Source organism: Phalacrocorax carbo, chromosome 3 (assembly GCF_963921805.1).
Source record: "Phalacrocorax carbo chromosome 3, bPhaCar2.1, whole genome shotgun sequence".
In the NCBI taxonomy this organism is placed as follows: Eukaryota; Metazoa; Chordata; class Aves; order Suliformes; family Phalacrocoracidae; genus Phalacrocorax; species Phalacrocorax carbo.
In genome coordinates this window covers 62,747,723-62,770,625 of record NC_087515.1, presented here as the reverse complement: position 1 = coordinate 62,770,625, position 22,903 = coordinate 62,747,723, and the positions used below count along the sequence as shown (strand labels likewise).

General features: G+C 42.6%; 1 protein-coding gene across 6 annotated transcripts in view; it reads right to left on the bottom strand.

The window, feature by feature from the left end:
• HIVEP2 (HIVEP zinc finger 2) overlaps positions 1 to 22,903 on the bottom strand; it is a 143,221-nt gene that overhangs the window by 47,314 nt on the left and 73,004 nt on the right. For all 6 annotated transcript variants that reach the window (XM_064447138.1, XM_064447142.1, XM_064447139.1 and 3 more), the window contains one exon: positions 7,068 to 7,165. The gene's annotated coding sequence lies outside the window, so the exon portion shown is untranslated. The remainder of the gene's footprint in view (positions 1 to 7,067; positions 7,166 to 22,903) is intronic.

Below are 22,903 nucleotides of genomic sequence, written 5' to 3'. Positions count from 1 at the left end.
TCAAAGGTCTTCTCTATGGCGTAAGGTGACTTAAAGGGAAGTATTTCATTCAGAGATTTCCATGGGAAAACAAAAACAACAACAAAATAAAAGTAGCAATATGGAGATTTTCCAGTGGAAAACTTGTTCTTGTGGAAATTCCGCTTTCAGTTGACAAATTGTTTTTATGGGAAATTCCTAAGCAGCTGTAGGCACAGCCTCCATGCTGAGCAGTTTAAAAGCAGCTCTTGTCTGACCCAGTGCCCTCAGATTTCCCACATCAGATAAACTGCAAGAGCAGAGCCCTCATCTCTCCCTTACTCCCAGGCATGCCCTGCAGCACACAACCAGTCCCACCGCAAGCACGACAGTATATTGACTGCAGTGGCAGTTATCACCAATGGTTATAGATGGGACGCTGGAAGGATTAACCTTTTAATGTCCCAAAACAAGATTACTCACAGGCTTTTATATATAAACTGTCCCCGGTGCTCTGACACTGGTAAAGCTGCCACTGACTTCAGCAACATGTTCACCTGCACTAGGGACTGCAGGCTTGGGAGAGACTTAAATGAAGCTCCTCACAGTAGACTGCACCAGAGAGAGGCAACTTGGGGCTGACTTTATGTGACCATGTGAATGGTCACAAACCATGGCTGTAACTCCATTGTTCTTAATTGTTTTACATTGGCTTAAACCCATCAATAAGAACTACACGCTCCGCAGCTAACGTCACAGAGCATAAGACAAACATTTTTAGTGAGCTTGCTAAGGGTCTTCTAAATTTGCAGGAGGAGCACCAAGTAAGCATCTCCTCTACAGAGTGATGGTAGAAAAGTATAAACCATTCATTACAACGCATCTTTCTATCAACCACTTTAGCATGAATCACCATACTGTGTAAACAGGCTAGAAATCGTATTTATGGCAGGGCTCAAAGTATCTCAGAAAGTCAGAGGAAGAAAAAAGCTATTAGAGAAGGCAGGCTTATGCAACCCCTCACAGTCCAGAAAAATACTAAGCACCTAAACTGTTCACCTAAATATTTGTAGTGATTTACAGTACTTCTGTACCAGCCCTGTATTTTCACACTAATGCATTTTACCACAAAATAAAATGCAGATCCCTGTGAGTGAAAAAGTTACTTCTACTGACTGCACAGGCCTGGTCTTCACAATTTATCCTCAAAGTAGATGTTGCCTCTTTCCTGACTACTTTCTGTCCCATAACGGATCCAGCATCCCCCACACAAAGCCGAGCTAGAGGAGCTCAAGCACAGGGGAGCTGTGGCAGGATTGGGAGCCCCAAGGTGCCATTGGGGAGGCTATTGGCAGCTGGCTGCTTGCCAGGCACTGCAGGCTATGAGGCAAAGGAGTGGACAAAGGCCACTGTTCAGCTGCTACAGTGACCTTCAGCTATGCTGATCTGCGATGGGATTGCACCCTCAGGCCATGCTTGTGTTTCTAAACCACATGCTTTCTTGGCTATCTGCAGCAATATGTACTCACGTATGATACCGAGTTTGCACACGTGCGCAGCCCATGTCTGTACTACACACGAGGCCAAGGAGTTCTCCTCTACCTCTAACCACAAAGTGGCTAGCCAGCTACAGCAGGAGTACTGCTGCTCTGCGCCCAGGGAGCGCAGCAACCACGGGTGCTCACCAAGGCATGCTGAATGGCTGTGAAAATCATACACGCCGAGATCGAATTGCAAGCAACGTGAATTTCAGAGATCAGTTCAAAAAATCCTGCGTCTCTCCACCTAAAGGAGTCATTCTTTTGGGGCATCACAGTAATAAAATACAATCACAACGAAAACCTTATTGATACAAGCTTTGTTACTGAAGTGACAAGAAGAGCACTTATTTTCAGTTGGACGCTCAAAGGAATACCCCACGTGCTAGGCAGTGTAAGCTGTCTTTTCCAGTATATAACAGAGGTAGTTCTACTACATTGAAACACATGTGATAAGGGAAGAGGCTCTTCTCCATATTCTCTGCATACCTGTTACTATCACACAGCTGCTCTCAAGTCTACAGTTTCCTGTGCAGTACAAACTGCATACCACTTCCCTTACGGAAAAAAAAAAAAAAACAACAAAAGCCTTGCTTGTTCTTAATTGACGATGGAAATACTGTCATATTTTCCACTAGCCAAGCTTGAAACCATTACTGAACGAACCTTCATTAATTTTTCCACAACATTTTGCAGAAATGTCAGGAAACAGCTGCACCAGAAATGATTAACTGTCCTTACCACTAGGGCTTCATTGGCCAGCTTCAAATTATATAGGTTTTCTTCTTTCAAAACTCTATATTCAGTGATGGGTTTTGTTATTCTTTAGTCGACTGTCTCAGTACACTACTTTCCCTTCAAAAGTATCCGATTACACAGGTTCAGTGGCACACAGACATTTTATGACCAGTGGAAGAATTTGTACAGTTTGGAGCTGCATACTTCTAGGAAAAGATTGCTTCCTGCAGATTGCTCAGCTGTGTCTTTCTTGGATCAAATTCAATGAAATTCACAACTTGCAGTCAAATTGTATTTGCCAGTCAGACTGAATTCATTACACTGACATACACTCTTCTTGCTGCATTTTCTTACTCCTTTCCTGTCCTATTCTTTTCCTTTCCCCTTTTCTCTCCCCACAGCCTCTCTCTCACCTCTTCTTTGAGCTATACCATGTGTCAAAACTTATCATAAAATGCCCTGTACACTTTCTGGCAAAAACAAGTGGAACAGTGTACTTCATCATTCCAAACATGCAAAGGCTGAGATGCTAGAAGGCTTGGTACAAAATAAGAGTGCAGCCATCTGGAGATAACTGCTAGCATGGATCTGAGATTCCCAGCTGGCTGAAACTCTGCAGCCTCCGAACTTTTTAGGAAAGCGTCAGTGAGCAAGAGGCTGCGCTCAGACGGATTTGCACAGGGCACTGGACATTATATAATTTTTCCAAAATGTAAATTCTTCAAATTTCTGATAAGACAGCAACAAAAAGCAATGTTCACAGGATTACTTTTACAGACTGACATAATACTATAGTGTCTTTTTTATATTTTGAAATATTTAATTTAGCATTACTACAGCATGGCATGTGACAGTAATTCGGCATACATGTCACTGGCAGATTCAAAACTGCAACTGCTCGCTCTATGTCTTCATCGAAGCTGTGAGCCTTGAATCTGTAACCTTAGGATCTTTTTAGACAGAGGGAAATACAGATACAAATAGGTATATACATGTATTGGAAGTCACAGAAAATTAATCCCACTAAGTGTGGTTCAGTGTTAATATTGTTATGACCCCCTATCCCTAACAAAAGGTAGGTTACTTGCAGAAATGATACAGCCACATAAACAGGTATCTAGGTGTAGAGCAAGAATCCCTCCTGCTGCCTGCAATTCAATACAATTTGCATTTCTTGCTTTTTAAATGGGTCCCTTCCACAGCAGCGTGCATTGCAGCACACAATCCACATGCGGCTCTGCTCAGAAAGAGCCAGCCACTGATGACCTCACCCTGTGCCAGGTCAACTCCCATGCGTCTTCACTGCCTTCAGCAGGTATATGTACCGCTGACAGATCCTGGCCCGGAATGCCTAACATAGGCCAGCATTGCTGTTTGATTGTGCAGTGCTGGCTACAAAGCAAAGATCCGTTTTTAAATGACTCTAATACTTGCTTAGATAGCAGAAATTGCAGTACACCATATTCTACTTAAAATACACATGAATATATATGGATTCTATTTACAAGATATGAAATACTGCCAAAAGTATCCTTTTTTTTTTAAGGATTCAGTTTTATAATATGCAATGCCAAATTTCTCCTTCATGATATCCTTATCTGTCTCTGTTCTAGTTTGCAAGTTGTGGCTTGTGGTGCCAGAGGATTTCAAGGACCATGTCCTTCCAATATATGGCATGTTAATGCGCTGATGGCTATTGTATAGCTGTCTGTGGCTGCACAGGAGCTGCATGAAGCACATCTTGTGTATGGGGAAAAAAATCAAGCGAAGTTGCTAGATTTCACTAAACAAGTCCTAATTTTTATTTTTTGGGGGGAGCTCTGAAATAAACAGAAGATAAATATAGCCCCGCAAGTGCACCTCCTTGCCAGCAGAAGGGTGTCGCAGCTTCCCGAGGGGACAAGGGCTGCCAGGCAGCAGCTGCAGCAGCTGCAGGTTTTTTTCTCCCACATCTCACCCGGCACCAGCCCGCTGCGCTCACCACCCCAGAGGCGTGCACCCGCGGCTGTGTGCACCCGCTTGTCCGCACTCGGAGGCCCCACTGGCACCTGGGCACTGCAGCGGCAGGGACCGCCGTCAGCGGCTCAGCCGCAGAGCCGTTTCATGCCCAGGGACAGAAGAGACTTTGCAGTACCCATTTCTGCCTCTTCCAGATGTTTTTGAGTCTCTTTCTTCCCACCCCAGGCTGTCAGAGAACTAGCAAATGGATTTGTTGTCCCACCACCCTGCTCAGCCACCTCCTGGATGTGGAAGAAGAAACATGTTTTTCCTCTGTGTGACTAATAGCGGGACAAGAAATGAGTGTTCTTGCTTCCCCCTGAGTTTGCACATCTTGAGCTCAAACTGCCATGAAGACACAGCCTCCTCCTGTTCACACCATCAGCAATGAACAGCAGGATCTAGGGGCAATGTTATAACAAAAAGAGAGACCTTGAACTTGCTTCACCCTTTCCATAGTCATTTATATTTGGGCAAAGTGGATAACAGGTCCTTTAGTGCTAGGGTAGTGGCATTTGATGCTCGCTCGGCATTCACTTTACCCAGGTATAAATAGCAGAAGGTTTCGGGCAGCAGAGAACTAGGACCAGTATCTTCACAGGGTTCTCAGCCAAAACAAAGCAGCTAGCCCTCCACACCACAGCTTGTGCAATCACTCTGCTGCAAGAATCATCCCCTGCAGGGCGCCTTGGGCTGCTGGTTTGGCAGCATTGCATGCTCCTGTCTTCAGAGAAAATGTGCCTTCCTATCGCCCCATATCTAGCCGTGGAATCATACTGCAAGCTTTCACCTGTAAAGTAGGCAGTAATAGGGTTCAGTTTCTTAATGGACGCCTTTTATTAGCTCACACAGCGTATTTACTACCCTACCAGTATTAAGTGCTTGCCTTAATATCCTTAGCACACAAGGTAGCAGCACATACTATCATAGTTACAATAATGTTGGTCTGAACTACGTTAATTGAGAGCATCTATGCTAAAATTCAATTGTTCCATACAAAAAAGTAAAGCATGCCATTACTCGGCTGACACATTATTGGGGATAGTTCTCGGCATACAAGAGAGCCACAGCAATAAGGGCCCAATGCACAGAAGTACCATTAAGTTACACGCTAATGAAACCTGAAAAATTTATGCTAAAACCCCATTTCAGAGGACGGCTGCCATGCTCTTGTGTACCAAAGTTCTCAGTTTTCCACTTAAATCCTGCCTGGTGAGTCAGGACGTGGCTGGGTTTCTGTACTGCAGGAGTATTCCATTACTCCCGCTTATAAATTTCGCACGCTGTTAATGCTTCCCAAACTGGCAACATAGCTCAGGGGTGCATGAGGACAGTTTGTTTTCCCGCTGAACTTTCAACATAAATTCCGCAGGACCTCTGGCCTGTGGAATGTGGCAAGGGATGACGCCTTGTTTTTTGCCGGCATGTTCATTGGTAACACCCCTGCTGACAGCTGTCAGTTCGCACCCCTCTCACGCACCCAGTGCTGATCCCAAGCTGCATGGAAAGACCTCGGTCAGCTCTCAGAGACTGCAGAGGGGAAAGAATGCCATGCAGATGGATACAACTTCCATTGCAGGAACCTAGAGAGGGATCTGTAAGAACCGTAAGAAGGGCCCCATATAGCACCGTCCTGGACTGCAGAATATTTGGGATCAGTTCCAGGTTTCAGCAAAGGTTCCAGGGATAGCCCCCTCTATTAATTCCTTCAATTTATATATAGAATGAAACATAGGTCCAACACCATATACATAGTTCTGAAAAACCTGGGGGGTTTATCTCAAAATATGTTCTACATTTTCTTTGAACACCTTCTCCTGTGGTTGTGACATCACATGAGAATCTCTGGTCTGTTCCTTATACGCCTAGCTCCTATGGTTGCAGATAAATAGTGGATAATAAAAAAAAAAATTAGAAGGCCAATGAGCAGGATCAAACTTTTTCTGAACTTTTCACTACTTCAAGCCAGTCTCATTAAATTCTGAGGGCTAACATAATTCTCTGACTGTCCAGGACGTTCCCGTACAGAGATTAGGGAAGAGGAGCTTCCCAGTGCCTCGGGTCTCCTACAGCAACAAAAGTAACTGTACTGCATGCAGGAGTAGTTTTTGATACAAAGTCAACGTGAAACCTGTCCAACTGATGTGACTACCAACCCAGATAAACATGGAGCTGCGATGAGCAGCTGAAACTAGACCTTTTCTTGACGAGATAAACTGGCTTCTGAACTATCTGATGCCATAGTAAGACTGCTGTTGGGGATCAACTAACTTTAAGCCAGCCTGGGTGTCATTACACTAGTGTCATCACTTTCATAACAGCAGTTTATATGTGCTCAAGTGTTCAAAGAGGAAAAAATAAACTTTGAACAGTATCACCAATGGTGCACTTGAAATGGCAAGATGTTCAAGCAGACATCACCAACTTACACTTTAGGACAATTTAAAAACGGAAAAAAAACCCAACCCTGTTTCAGATATCAAAACCCCACCCACCATTTCTTCCTGTATTTTTACAAGTACATTTTGCTGTTTATTTGTGCTTGAGTGTGCTTCCTGCATGCTTGATGCAAGAACTGCATAGAGAGGGAGAAGTGTCAAACCAAATACATGGGCAAAGCAAAGGCAGAACTTCCAAATGAACAAAAACATAACCTGCCCCAAAAAAGAAATGCCTCTGATTTCAGCAAAAGCTGACTTCAGTTGTAACAGAAGGACACGTAATCAGTATTTAAATGTGACTGACTTCCGCATGAAGCCTTCTGAGAAGGATAAAATTTTCACCCAGGCCTGCTCCCTCAGTTCACTGAAACCCATCCTTTCTTTGCCCTCCTACCTGGCTGCTGCTGTCAAAGGTGCAAGTGAATAATGGTTCCAGTCAAGGCAATTTGGTTCACTGCTCCAGGGAATATGGCTGTTGACTTTCTCCTCCGCCTATTTGGAAAACAAATATGAAAGATTTTTAAGGACTGTGGTCGATTCAGCCTGCTGGTTGATTTTATAACATAACTGACATTACAGCATTGGCTACATCAAGATGTTTAAGAACTTCAGAGATTCAGTCACTTCAGTTCTTCCATTCGCTTCTTGCTACTCGGGTCTTTTTCCCTCAGAGCAATGTAGCACCAACAATCAGTAGCTGTTTCCAACTTGCTGTGGGCTAGAATACACATCAACTAATATATTCCAAGGTGAAAACAATAGCCATACAAGACCAAAAGGTGCATACAATGATGTATTTTCAAACATGATGTATACAATAAGCACTGCAAACACACAAAGCACGGAAGTGCCTCTGGAGTCTTTTTACCTTTAGGGCTTGCAGTTCCAAGTTTTCTGCCCAATTTTGAAAAGATCATGTCCAAATCAGAATTTAAGAGCACATATTTTTTTATTAAACAAATATTTTCCTGTTATTGAATAAGACCAGTGCAATTGTCTTTCATTCTGCTTCTTTCCCATCTAGCACTGTACTTTAAAAGTGAGATCACCTCTAAAAACTCCCTTTCCATACGATGCTAGTCAGTTTTAGAAAATAAGTTCTTAATGTACACTGTGAAAATTACTCTGGTACTCTGGGAAAGACCACAAAAAGGCACTTTCTGCATACAAAAGACTACGTCTATGCAGGAGTATACGTATGTGTGTGTGTCCAAGGCACAGAGCACCAGGAGGCATGTTCGTTAATGTGTTAGACACGTTAGACAGCTACAGGCTGCCCTATTTACACCTGCAGAGAGAGGGTTATTGAATAATTGGAGGTTACCCTTAATCAGGGCATACAGGCAATGCATCGGGAACTGGAGACTCATATCTAATTTGCACATAGCAGAGCTGCCTGAAATGTCCGTCTCATTAATACTGAGACAATGAACCTTCAGAGATCTTCTAGTGATCACACACTCCAGCAGGCCTGGCTATTCTGATTTTGTTGAAGACCAGCATGAACACACAGACAACCATAGTGTGCATTTTGCCCAGGGCGCTTTCTTCCAGGCTTCCCGCTGTCCTTGAACACCCATACCTGAGATGCCACCCCAGGTAACATGACAGGGATGGGCAACGAGTGTGGGCATCCCAGGGTGATGATCCTGGACAGGGCAGCACCCCGGGAGAGCACAGGGTCCCAGCAAGAAGTGCAGCTCGTGTTGCCCCTTCTCCCGTTCTTTGCCCTGGCTGTGATGCTGAGCCCTGGTTGGCCACCACCTCAGGGCAGTCAGGTCACCACAGCAGGAGGAGGTACCTGCTCCTCAAGGGCTTACAAATGCTACTACAGGGGACCGTGCCAGAGGACTCAGACAGGAAAATATCGCATGCTTAACTTGCAGATTTGTGCCCATGATCTAACCTTACTAGCACCAAAACCAACAGAAAACCTCCCGCTGTTTCCAGTGAGTGCGATGGCTGCCCGTGCTGCACCATACACAGGGCAAAGCCTGTCCACCGTGGGGTGGGCGACACATGGCACTTCCACCGCTAGCGGAGTGCAGATGTGAGCTGTTGGAAATGAGGTGCCAAAAGCTGAAGGGTAAAGCGAGCCTGGAATCATTTAGCAATAAAAGGCATATGCTTATGCTTTCTTTTTCTTTAACGTTTGCTATCAGCAACAAAAACAAATAGCAAATGATAATGTGTTACTGACCAGCAATGTCAACAGTGGTCTATACAGGCATCTGAGTATATAAAGTAACATATGCTCTGGCTCCAGATCCTGATGCTTTTTCACATCAATACACAGCTTTCTAGGAAATTATCTGGATGCGGAGCCAGGAACCACTCTTGAACCTTTCAGCAAACAGGGCCAAATACGGTTTTAATCTGTGGGTGAAACCTTGGCACAGCTGGACTTAAGGGCAAAACTCTGTTTTTAGCAGGGCCAGTATTTCACTCACTATTTTACAACTGGCCTGAGGAAAGTGCCAGTCAAAAAACAAAGCAAAGCAATACAGGAGTCATGAGTCCTTATTTCCCACCCCTCAGTAGGAGCTAGGGGTCCTCCGGATTAAAGCATCCTCTCCCTGGTGTGGCACAGATACCTTCCAGCCCCCAAGCAGGTCACCCTGTGCTTTTCATAGGCCGAACTGGCTTTAGTGATGCTGGCTACACTTGCACACAGTTATTTTTAATTAACGTGCATTGTGAATCAGTTTGTCTAATCCACAAGCCAAAAACAAGAGTCTTTATTTTCATTTACACTAAATCCTCTGTAGAGCACCCTAGCAGGAGCAGAGCGGACCTTCATGAAAAGAGAATGAGGCCGTAAGTGAAAGATGCCATTTATGAAACAAAATCACACTGCTGCTGCTCCAGCTTCATAAACAGGATTTAAACTGAAATCTACAAGGAACACTATATTCCATTTTACTTAATCTCTTTTTTAGCTCTTAACTGATGGGAACCAGCGTCTTCCACTGCAACCTCACTGTCTTCAATGGCATTCCTCAAAGGATGCCTTAGCATCTGATCCAAGTGGGAAAGACTAACCCTGACTTCAGTGAAGGCTGAATCAGTTTCTGAGTCTTTAAGAAGCTTAATCATTACTTAAAATTAGGCAAAATATTATCCAGAGCAAGATCTGGTTCAGGACCGTAAGATTTTGTCTAGGCAGTACTACTGCATCTCCTTACTAACCTACCATCTTACAGCAGCGCTGGCGCTAGCAAACAGGACATGGTCTGAGGGAAGAGCCAACCTGCAGAGTCTCTAACAACCCCAGATAATGCATATGTCATCAAACAGGATTTTGCTGCCCAATTAAAGCTCCCAAAGGTATTGTTGTGATACTAAAACCAGGAACTTTTAATTTGTTTTTATCACCGCATTAGTAAAAATTTGTGCAATCCTTGGTTCTCTGGCAGCGAAAGTAAACAAGGATGCCTTCAACGACTGGCCACCAAAGACACACTGCAACGCAACCATCACTGCTGAGCATTTGCTAGTATTTGGTCATATCTGATCATGACTCTCCTAATCTGCTGCAGTTGTTTGCCAGCCACGGGGACTAAGATCAAACAAGTACATGGGAAGGAAAATAAAAGTATGAGAAGCATGACACGTCTTACTGCTTGGAAGAGGTTTTTTTCAATTTGAACTTTGTATCTCGAACACTCGGGGATTAGCCTTTTACATGGGACATGGAAACATGCAGGCAGAAGTGCTCTGATAATGACTCTTACACCATCTGCTTTTGAAAGACTGCTAGCTTCTCCCTTGGCAACTTCTGGAATCATTTTGTAGTTGTAGAACTACACCTTCAGTGGTAAAACAAAAATGTAGCAGTAGGCATCGGCATCATCTGACCATAAAGATGAATTCATTTCATGGATCAATAAGAACAGGACTTTGTTTTATATTACTTCTTATAGATCTGTTACACCATCACTGCAAGGTCAGTTGGGAGTAGGGAGTGACAGCAAGATGCCTGTGCACTTTACAAGGTAAAAAATATCAGAAATCTCACGTGTATTTTAATCATAAATGAAAGTTTAATTAAAACATTTGGATAATATTTATTTTACTGCTAATTACTCAAAGATTCTGAAATAGCACAATAAACGGGCAAGATTGCCTGAAGAGTACAAAGGGCAAATAAAGCCATGCCCATGTTACTCCTTAACTGGCTTGCAGAAGATAGATAACATTGCAGCACAGACTGTACCTTACCACGGTTTGGGAATTTACCTAAAGCCTCAGTATAGCTAGGTCTATAAGAAATCTAGGTGCCATTTAAATTGCAGGCAGGTTCCAGGATTGTACAGCATAATTCGTACCAGAGAAGAGCCAGGCAACACAGGTAAGAAAACGTGCACACTTCTGTAGCATACCACCCAAGGGCTTGGATTCATGGCTGGCAACTCAAAGCAGTGAGGCTACCTGCAAATCTCCCACTTCATCTCCATGGGTTCAAATCCCCCTTTATAGATGTTTTCTCACTAAATTCAGTGAATTCGCCACGCAAGCTTCTGTACTGTGGTATGTAGAGACTGTGAACTCAGTCTGTGTGGATTTTCTAATGTTCTCTTTGCCCCCTTCTCCTTTTCAGACACAGAAAGTCCAGAGAACTCTGTGAATTATGGTCTGTAATGGGAGAAGTAAGAAGTTTAAAATTTGCTTGATTGCAGCCATGTTGCATTAAGCTTCAGGCATCAATCTCAATCTCAGTACTTTTTCTCTGAATGGGCAATATTTTACAGTTACCACTCTCTAAACAAAGCACAATTTATTAGACACACAATTTGATAGCTACTGCAGCTAACTCTAGAAGTAAAAATGTTTTCCTGCATGAGGAAGGTAAAAGCAATGTCATACTTTAAATTTACTTCATATGATCAATAGCAGAACACAATCAACTGAGAAACTACATTCACGTCCTGATCAAATGTGATCATACCATATGCAATTGAATTTGGAAAAAGTGGAAGAAAATTATTCCCATTACTTTACTGGCATTCTTAATGTGTTCACACAAATCATCTATGAATAGATGAATTAAAATACTTACAGTGTCTCTACCTTTGCCCTCTTAATTCCAGGTCATTCTGGCAGCTCTTGATACTGCAGAAATACATTTTCCCACAAGCAGTTTGATTAAATTAATGGATCAAATCTTGAACTACCTCCAAAGTTAAAGGGATATCATTTATTTTTTAATCAAATGTCCCTATGCTGTAAACATTTTTGTCTTCGTTACTAAAGCAGAAAGACATTAGAAGACTAATTTATTTTTCAGTATTTATGCTCTTTTGGTTTTCCACATTTTTCTCAATAGCAGTGTGATAGCCCATTTAAATATTGTTTACTCACAGTTTTTCTTTATTTTAGTGTTTTGGTTCCTGTATGCTAGTACCAAGTTGCAGATTTGAATGCAAAGAGCACCAAGAAATCTTTGCAAAATTTTAATTTGTTGAAATTTATACATGCATGAATTCATATATACACAAATATATGTATATTATATGCACATGTATGTGCACATGTATACATATTATATAAATAAAAATAGCCATATTTACTAACACGTGTGTGTTTTAGCAGAGCTGGTTTCATAGTCTCGCTGGCTCTGCAGAAAGTTAGCAATCAGAACAAAATGTACCTAAAAGATATATCATGCCAAATGACTTTCAGAACACCACCTATTACCTTTGTTTGTTTATTGTACACATAGGTGATTCACTTCGTTAAAATCAAGCACGTGTTTTCTTTTTTGGATCGCCCCTACATCCTCTTCTCTATGGCCAGAGCTCACTCTGCACAGGATCCTATTTTGCTGCTACTGCTGGAACTATGATTTTGGGTTACTTTTTTTTCACTTCAGCCAGGAGCTAAATTAGCAAGAGCACATCCCCCTAAGTATAGGTCCATAACCTCACTGCAAATAACAGTTTAGACACTGCCAGCTGAGATCAGTGCCCTCGCTAACCAGGCTTGATGCTTTTAGACAATGGTCAGGCTGACAGTTGACACAGTGTCCATATACACACGTCGCTCAACACATTTGTCTAGCCCGCTGTTGCCAAGAGAGGAGGGCTGTTTGTACAGGCTGCTGGCAGCAAGATGCGAGTGTACCTGGCGATCCTCAGAGAGTGGGCAGAGAAGGCGAGAACATGAGGTCTCATCTGAGACGAAGATAGGATTCCAGGTAATGCTCATGCTCTACACAATCCAAACAAGCTTCAGCAAAATCACCACGAGGAACCTCCTACACCGAGTGCCTTGGCTCTCCTTCCCTCTTTGAATGACTACCCTGCTCTGACACCCATGCACTGGGAAAAACCAATACAGCCAGACGCACAATCAAGAAACTGAGGTAGAGCCAGGCAGGCAGCCAGGCAGGCTGCAGTGCGGCAGGTGTCCTACGAGCCCGTGACAATCACTTGATCTGTTAAAATTATCTCCATCTCCATGGAAAGTCCATCGCAAGTTCAAGCCCATGGCAGAGCAATGGCAGCAGCACTGGACAATCTCAGCAGCAGATGAAAGCTAACTTGCCCCTGAGAAGTTGGCAGCTAGTCCGACATTCAGGATACGAGGAGAGAAGTGAGATGCCTGGAAACAACAGAAATTTGTCAATGGAAAAAAATATTCTAAGGACTTGGGGTCTGTTTACAGAGTTTTGGTTGTTGTTACCTGCAAAATCTAAGCCAGTGTTCTCCATAAAATTTAAGACCTCAGTGAGACTGGTGTTAAGTCAAATCATAGACTTCATTCAAGGCTCTCTGCATTTACACCAGATAATCTGAGATCAGTCTGACACTATGCTCCTGGTTACAATGACAGCTTGTACAGCACAGGATATGCTACTGTCATCTCAGGTCGGCAGCCACAACCATCACTGGCACCATCAGTGGCGTTATATTGTTTGTCTTAAAAATCTGGATGGGCCACAAAAACACCTCTGACCACACACTTTGTTAGCACTTCTGCTGGACGCTCTGTGACTTCTTTACAAGAAGACAAGTGCTCTACCTCACTATCCCTTGTTATTGCCACATCTAGAAAGGGAATTTTCAAAGTGTTCTCATTCCCAGTACCTCCACCTTGGTTCTCCAGGTCTAAAGACAGACAAGAGAAAGGCAGCAGTGGAGTCCTTGGTTCTCCACAGTGAGGCAAGATCCCTCTGCACTGATGTCACTCTGCTCTTGGCGTGTGCTCAGTAAGTCAGTAATTTGTCACAAGCGTGGGCCCTATCCATACATGGCAGGCTGGAGGAGGAATGACCTCAAACTCCACTTCTAATCCAGGGGGCGTTGCCAAAGCACAGTGTTTGAGTTTGATGCATGAAGTGCAGAGATATTTTCAGCTCCTGAATCACACTTTTGGCTCCACAGCTAACTTGAACTTCTCCTTAGTTTTGTTTGCAATATTTCACCTTCTACAATCACCATTGACTCTCAGAAAAAAAAAAAAAAAAGCTCATATGTTGAAGAAAAAACCCAAAGGCCATAAATATAAAGAATTTTTTTAAATCACTTTTATTTTAATAGCTTCTATTTTATTCTTTTGCATGTGTGGAAATTGTGGAGTTAAACAAATTACTAATAGATTAGCAGTGCATCACAAATGTCTGGTTTCTTAATTTCACGTTCTAAATATATGCTATTAAATGCTGCCAGTGAGTGTTTTCTAATGATTTTGGTGTCCAACACAAGAATGAAACAGTCTGAAAAATGAGGCAATGCAGCAGCAAGCAGTTAGCCTGGACACAGCTATAGGAGAGCTTTTAGCTATATATTCCTAGAGCTGAAACAAAAATGTTTTGCTGTGCTTCTCCCATGAAACCATATTGACTTGACCACAATTCACAACCATAATTTGAAACTGGCAGTAATGAGAAAGCAAAAACTCATTTTACAATACAAAGGGAATAAGTTTTAATTGGCATATCCTGCCAATTACAGCTGCATCACTTCTGTGTCGCTGCAGCCTGAGACTACTCTCACTGAATTCAACAGAAAAGCATCAGCAGACAAATTATGCAACCTCAGTCACAGGTAAGCAAATCATTTAAGCACATCCTTAATGCCATCCCTAATCACCAAAGCCAATTTAGCAAAGCAAAGCATGTGCTCAGGTCAAAAGCAAATAGGTAGCATGCATCTTTCTGAATACGGGTTTTTCACAGATTGAGGACATTTCACAAAACTTCCCTTGATTTCCTTTAGAGTTTATGATTCTGGAAGAAGGTAGAACTCAGCTGTTAATCAAACTGTCACTTACGCATATAAAGTACTAGTATTTTTAACTCATCCATAGATTGGTTAAGCAAAAACAAATTAAAAAAAAAAAAGCCATGGGACATATCCTTGGGCTGGGCACAGACATACATACATACATACATACTACCCACGAGTTGCAGGGGACTAACAGAGGCAGAAGGAGGTAACACAGAGGAGATGAGGTAAGAAGCTGCCATAGGAAATCCCTTACATCTAGAACGGCTGACGAGCCCCTCTGGGCCTTTTCACAGAATGAATTGGAACCTTTCTTATCCGCTGGAAGAAGAGTGGAAGATCACAGGCATTTCAACCCCTCCGTTTCCATTTCCCTCCCACGGGAATGAGGAAAGAGTAGGGATAACACACACAATGCTTTGATATGGAGCTCTTTCCTTGATGCGTTGAAGTAACTGGGCAGCTTCCAAAGTCCTCTGAAATCTCTTCTTCCCTTTATATTTCCTTTAGTCTTAGCAAGCAGCATTAATCTAACAGAGACAACTTCCAGGCAAGCACGGATCCCCCAGAGCATTCCTCGACTGCAGACAAGTGGAAAAGAAAAAGCCTCTTACAAACAGCAGGGCTGCAACCGGTCACGGGGAATTTACTCTCAGAAGCAGATTGCACCACTTGCCTACCTCTGCCCTTCTCCCCCGATGAAGAGGCCTTATCTACCTTTGCATTTCATCTCAGAGGTCAGGAATCAATTACAAATGCCACGGGGCTGCCTTAAATTATGCTCTGCTGCCCAAGGCTGCTTCCTCCCAAGTGGGTCCCCCAGGCAGAAGGCCGGTGGAGCTGTGGGAGGGGAGCACTGAGGGCCAGGCTCTACCTGTTCTTCAGCTCCTCCAGGCTGCCAAAGACAGCCAGCATGGGGTCAACCCTCTGATTTGTTCTCTGTTTGAGATTACAATCTGTCCCTGCCCCAAAGGCACTTAGAGCTGTAGAGTATAAATGTTTGCAGAAATTAAACAACTGCAGCAAAATACACATTATGCAAACATCTCCAGATGACACAACATGGAGCACCGAGCACAAACAAAAATTGACCAAACAAAGCACAGAGGCATTGTGGAAAAAAAATCATTTAGCAAAGAGCTTCTCTGCTCTCCTTACAGCCATTAGGACAGCGATAATGCTGAAATGGCTGGCCTGAAAATTGGATAAACTGAGACACAGAAGACACAATTGAAAGCAAGGAGACAGACAGCAAAAATAAGTGAGACAACAGATGGAAAGCAGAAATGCAATGTCTAAACTGCAGCTGTAATTCTGCTAGTAACAGGCACGTTTAAGCATAGTTCTGCTTGATTTCCCATTTTGGAGAGGGCAAGAAGTTTTCTTTTAAAAAACCCGATTTGTTAGCCAAACTGACGTGGGTTCTCCCCAGATAGTTTGTGGGACAGGAAAAGTATTTCTCTCCATACCTAGGAGTGAAACAACACTTCTAAGAAAGGGCAAAATTCTGACACCCTCTGGTGTCCTAGTTGTCCTAATACTGTTGGGGGTGGAGGCAGGGGTCACATCATTAAAATCTATACCCGCAAGTGCGAGAGCTGTGTTTTAGTTGCTGCTGGCCAAGAGTCAGTCACAGGAATTGTTCAGAGCTCTCTGGTGGCAGCGCAGCTTCCTTAGCCTTCCTCCTTTACTAGCACGACAGTTACAATTAAGCAGGAAAAGAGTAGTTGCGGTTCTAGCAACGTTTTATAGGCTAATTTGGCAGGTTTTCTAGCAGGGTTTTAGTATAGTTTTGATAATACGGCAGTATGGGAAAGAAGGATTTCCACATTGGCCATAGAAACAGTTGTGGCAAGACTACCTATTTTTAACATGGTTTATTCCTAGCACTATTTCAGACACAGCATTTTCTCTCCCATCTGTTGACACAGTTGTTTTGTTTCTTTAAAGACACAGTTGTCTGTCACTTGGGGGGAAAAAAAAACCCACCTTCAATAGTTGCAGAGAAAAACATGAGACTGAAACCCTATCAAACAGCAATCTGGTCAAAAGGTAATGCTGGCAAAGCTTTGCAACTGAAATATTGAGCAATCCTTCAGATGCCCCTTAAAATTTACATCAGGTTTTGGCCTCTGTGGTATTAGAGGTGTGATTGTGGATTTTTAAAATTCAAATCTGATATACTCAACAACTAAGTTGATTTATTGATCTAAGGAGTCTGACTGCAAACCTGCCATCAGAGTGACATACCAGTCTGCTCAGGAGGAATGCTGTCACAGAAGCACAGAGCACAATGCAAACGCTTTCTTTAATAAAGGAAGAAAAACATAACGAGAGCACCAAGGGGAAAAAAAACCCAAACCCTAAAGTCTGACAGAAATTAAACTGGTATAACAGGACAAAACATTATGCAATTCTTCTGACACTTGGGTTGCTAGGCTGTTTTCTTTGATTATTGATGATAATTTTTTTTCCTCATTGGACTGCTGGAGTTCATGGTTATGATCTCCCAGGAAATCTGAAAGCCTCATCTCCTCTCAAAGGCATTTCCAGCAGCTTGAGCATTTGTAGGTGGAAGCAAATAAAACTGAAGCATGGCTGAAGTGGGACCTCTGCAGATCACAAAAGCAACCTCAGTTCTTGTAGGACAGCCTATTTGCTGGGAAAGTTGCAATACGAAAACCTGATATATTAAAGGTCAAGACTCCAATACAGAGCAGGTTCATCTGTATTGTGTTTTAATTTCTTTTTACGCTGAGAGGTGCCTAGGGACCTGAAGAGGTGACAGAAAGATAAATCATGCATGACAAACTGGAATCAAAGACAAGGCTGTATTCGGAATGGGATAGCTCTGCTGGTGCAGCTGTCCTCGCAAACTGTACCGACAGCGCGTTCCCAGCACAGCCTTCATCCGTACCAGCAAACTCATGTTGTTTGCTGGCACAGCTTTTTACTGAGGTCCCTCTTCCTTCATCCAGCAAGCGAAAAGCATTTCAGTAAAAGTAAAGGTTTGTCCTAAGTGTATCCACAGTGAGAGCTTCTGTGTCAGTCAGGGATCAAGTCAAGGTTCAAGCCTCTTTATGCCTTTGGCCAAGTCAGCTATGACAGCAAAAATCTGTAAAACAGGCATGTTCTTCTTTTGACTGGAGTGAGAAGGCCTTTGTAAAAACTTCAGTACTGGCCTCTGCCACTAATGCGAATCTTAAGTTCTCATTCGCTTTTGCAGAAATGCGAAATATCTCACCACATGTGCCCTGACTGGAATAGTTACGGTGTTTCCACAAGCAAAAGAGGTCTTCAGCACGCCTACAACTGACCCCAGCTGCTGCTCCACCACTGTTCTGGAGAAGGCTCACCCTCCCGGCCCTGCCCACGTCAGCAAGGCTCAGCCTGGGCTGAGCGCCCTTCCCCAAAGCCATGGGAAGGAGGAAGCGGACACGGTCTTGGTGCCGCTGCCTTCTGCAGTCATAAGCCTTCTCCCTGGACGGAGAAGGGAGGACCATGATGTACAGTGATGTGGGAAATATTATGCCAAACCAAGTGCCTGGGGTTAGGTGTGCAGCTTTAAGAAAACAACCAAATTTACTAAGATGATGAAAACCACAGCTGATTTAAGATGTATTTTAAAGGAACTTGTGGATCTGCTTTCCGGAGGTCTGCGAAAATATATTTTCCAGGTGTATATGGTATGGCCTACTGGTCACAATCACCCAAGTGATTTAAGATTTTAACACTGTCATCTATGATTTTCATGAGAGAACAGGCAGTGACTTTAACATGCCCTTGAGGAAATTAAGATCAGCAAGGGATCTGGCAGCATATTCATACACAGTTTTCAGCCTGTTAAAAGGGCTAACCTGCTTACCTGCCTTTGGTTTGGCAATGTCTACAGCTGTGGTCCTTGGCCACCCAGTATTATCTAATTTCTTTACAAGGCATGCAGTACGTATTTCTGGAAGGTTGGACCTAATCCAGGCTACTATGGTTTCCATGGACAGGAAGCTTGAAGGTTTGGAATTAAAACGGCAGGAGGCTGAAAAGAAAATTGAGGACCTGGAAATAACAACTGATGGTCCTGACGCAATCATCACCGAGAACACTGCAGCCCTGAAAAATGTAATCAACAGCCTGGAGAATAATCTCAGATAAAAGGCTAGGTTTTGGAGGCCAGTGTAAAGCTCCTGCAAGTACAGTGACTAGACAGGTACTGGTACACTTCTGTATATGAATTTGAATAAGTTCTCCACAAGATAATGTAGGAAAACACACAATACAAAAGCTTGTAACTATCTGATCTACACCAGCATGCCTCATTTAAAGGAAAAGTGCTGCTGGCTAAGACCTATGATACAAGTCCTCTTCTTCCTCTAGCTGTGGAAGCTGAAGGTGCTCCTGTCCTCACTTGTTCCTGGCTGGCTGGAGGCTCACGTTTCCTACCTCAATCAGAGTGAACCCTCCACTGACCTTCAACCAAAGGCAGCCCAGATGGCTTTGCCTGGAGTAAGAAACACAGCACTTCCACAGCTTTTCCACCAAGTAGTGGTGGAGTAGCAATTTCCAGCTAGTAAGTAATGACGATCTGCGGGCAGAGTGTCACCTTCAACCTTTGTGGCCCCTTGCAAAGGCAACACCTGTCCACCATTTGAGATCTGCAGCATAGATGAAGAGTTATAGAAAAGGCAAGATGGAAAGTTTCAATTCCTGTGCCCCTACAGTACGAGCTAAAGAAATAAGCTTACCAGCAACCCTACTGAACTTAAAAACCCTAAGTAACAATTATCCATGATGCGGTATTTGACAGAAGACTCATTACTTTAGGGCAGACACACAGGTTTTATCCTGAATTTTCAGGACTCGTGAATGCTGTTGTGGGCAAAGGGCCACCCTGATATCCTTTTGTGATGGCCAAGACAACAGAGTCAGAATAAAATAAAGTGATCCCTCTCTAAACTACCTTTATTTACTATCCCCAGAAATGTCACTAAAAAGCAATACATTTTAAAGAAGAAAATTATTGACCTTTGAAACACAAGTGGCAATCAGGTGAGCAGAGTCTCTGCTGAATTTATTTATACCTGTGTCCAAAAGTCAGCTCACATGGATACCCTACCACTAAATGACAGAAAGAAGCCTTATGGATGATTTAAAGAGACTGGCAGGGATTAGCTAAACCCGGTTTCTGAGGATGTTTCCCATTAACGTGGAGTATCTTCAAGACCTGGCTGGTTGCCCCAGGAACCAGAAAAATGGAAAAACTGGTTTTAAGTCACCTTTGCTCTCTCTGCTGTGTTTAGCAGAGCTTTAGTGCAGCTGCAGGCAAAAGACTAAGGATTGCAAGGTGGCAATTTCACTGACACTTGTCTCCTTAAAACCTCAAGGTTTGATTCTATGTTAGGGCTTCTGCTCAAAAATTAATAAAAACCAGGAGAATGGTGAGAGGCCACACTGACTGTAGGAAGTCCAACTGAGGAAAAACTGCCCTAGGAAATGAGCAAAGAAAGTGCAGAGACCTAAAAACGCTTTCAGATAACATAGTCAACATGCTAGACAGCGAAAATGTTTCTGCCAGGAAAACATAATGCCACTGCCAAGAATCATAAGAAATCAAGTTAAAGGCTTCTCGTGAGGAATAAAACGCACAACAAACAATAGTGATCATTCAGAAACTCAGACAAAATTAAAGACTAAGAAAGGTGATAAGTGATAGAGAAAAGGACAAAGACGACCCCTACTGAATTATACATCTCCAAAGAGTTATTCAAATTCCCACCTGAGTGTTTCCAGAGATGAATACCACCAATTCCGATTCAGGAAGTTACAACAGATATATTAAAATTCAGCCAATTATATTCCAAACCATTATCGCACTGTTCCAGAACCTTTGTGACCAGCAGAAACCACTTAAATGATAAAAGAACAAGCACTCAGAGAAAACAAGCTATTTTTCTATCAGGACTACTTCACAGGAGACAAGCAGAATTAGGAGGCCTCAGGAAAAGGCTCCAGGCAGGCTCACTATACCTGATCTACCTACCATGCCTTTAGGATACAGTAAAGCACTTCTCCCCACTTCTTTTAAGGATTACTCACTAATACACCAATCCTACAGCAATTTCAAATGAGATTTAAAGGGGATAAGTAAATGGAGTCCCAATTACCTTTGCTGGGGCTACTCCTTTTCTTTCATTCTGATAAGTCAAAGACATCCTTAACCTGAACTGCAGTCGGCACCTATGTTCCAGTGTTTTTCATATTATTTCATTATGCCTAGTCCTGGCAACAGAGCAGTAAAGTCCCCAGTGGGTTTGCAGATCATCACAGCAACATGATTAGGAAGCTTGATCCAAGTATCGTAAAAGTCAGTGGAACCTGGATTGAACCCAAAGGGAAATGATTTCCCCTGCTATGGGTTGTTAGCTGTACATTATGCTTCTTCTGTTGATATAAGTGAATCTTTCCCCATGCACCCGTTTTAATTACTTAACAATAGAGCCTGCTTTTGAACAATATATTTTCATGAAAGAAATCATAACCTGGAATAGAAAAAGCATGTGTTCTGTGCTCTGGGATCAAGCAAAAATTCCATTGACTACAGTAACCGTTGAGTAAGACTATCACACTATTACATAAAGGCATGCACATATGTATGTACATATATATGCACTGGTTTACTGATCTGTAGATCCTCTAAACCCTTCCCTAGGAACTAGCACTACGACAAACATTTGTAGGAGAGATGTAGTTCATTTGGTCATGGGAACATGGTGTATCTCACCTCCTGTATAATACTATTTTCTAAAATTTTATACATTTCCCATATTTAAAATATGGAGACATTTCTGGGGAAAAAAAAAAAAGCTTTATTCTAAGAAAGAAAACAAAATGTTTCAAGAATAGTCTAAATATTAAAAAGATATCTTAATTTTAACACAGATTTCAGGAGATTATTCATAAATGAAAACAGTATTGAGCTTATGTAATAATTATTTGCATTTTACATCTGCTACAGCATGCAAAGGAATATTGGTAATATTTCTAGCTCACATGCTGTTCTTAGCATAGAGGGCTTTTTTTTTGTTAATGGGACTGTAATACACATAGTAACTGGAAGAACAAGTCAATCTGACAAAAGTTGTATCCGAAGAGAACAAAAATCACATAAGCATTTGGGTTGGAAGGCACCTCTAAATGGGTCATCCTAGATCATCTATAACAGACACTTATCTAGTCTAGCCATGACTGACTCCACACCCTCCCATGGCAGTTTGCTCCACTGACCTAAATGCTGTGTAGCAGTAACCCCTTTCCAATATCGAACAGTCTAGCAAAGTATTCCCTGCCTCATCTTAACCACAGTATTTTTCTCCCTTCTTTCTTCATCTGAAGATCACTTGCCCTGTTCTTTCCAGCCCTTTTGCATATATATGTGCAGTTAAAGCTCTGACTGACACTTTCTTCAGACTCAGTGTACCTAGACTTTTTGTCACTTTTTGTCACTCTTTGTCACTCTTTCATCTTGACTTCGGGTTTTTCCATCTTTCTGCTGAGTCCTGTGAATTGAGGTTACCTTTTGGCTCTTGATTTTCTGGGCTGAAGAGGATTTAAAATGTTTGTACTGAGCCCAATTAGGAATTTATTTTATGAAGTTTGAAGTTACAAATATGTCATCGCACATCTCCCTTCTCTGTAGTGGCATTTCTTCTTTCAAATTTAATATTGTTCTCCTAAGAAACACCTTGAGAAAATCACACATACAAGATCAATACGCACATTAATGAGATAAATAACTGGAATTTAATACTGCTGTTCTTCAGGATGTGCTCTGCAATTTCAGGGAAATTCCACCCAAACTTGAACAAGGAGTGTTACCTCCTTATATAAACGTACACCACCTCTATTAGGCATTGCTAGGAGTGAAGCCCTGTCAGCACCAAGATTACCTGAGCATTTACACTGAGCGTCTGAGGGCTGTCAAGGCCACACTAAGTTCCAGTAGCAGGGA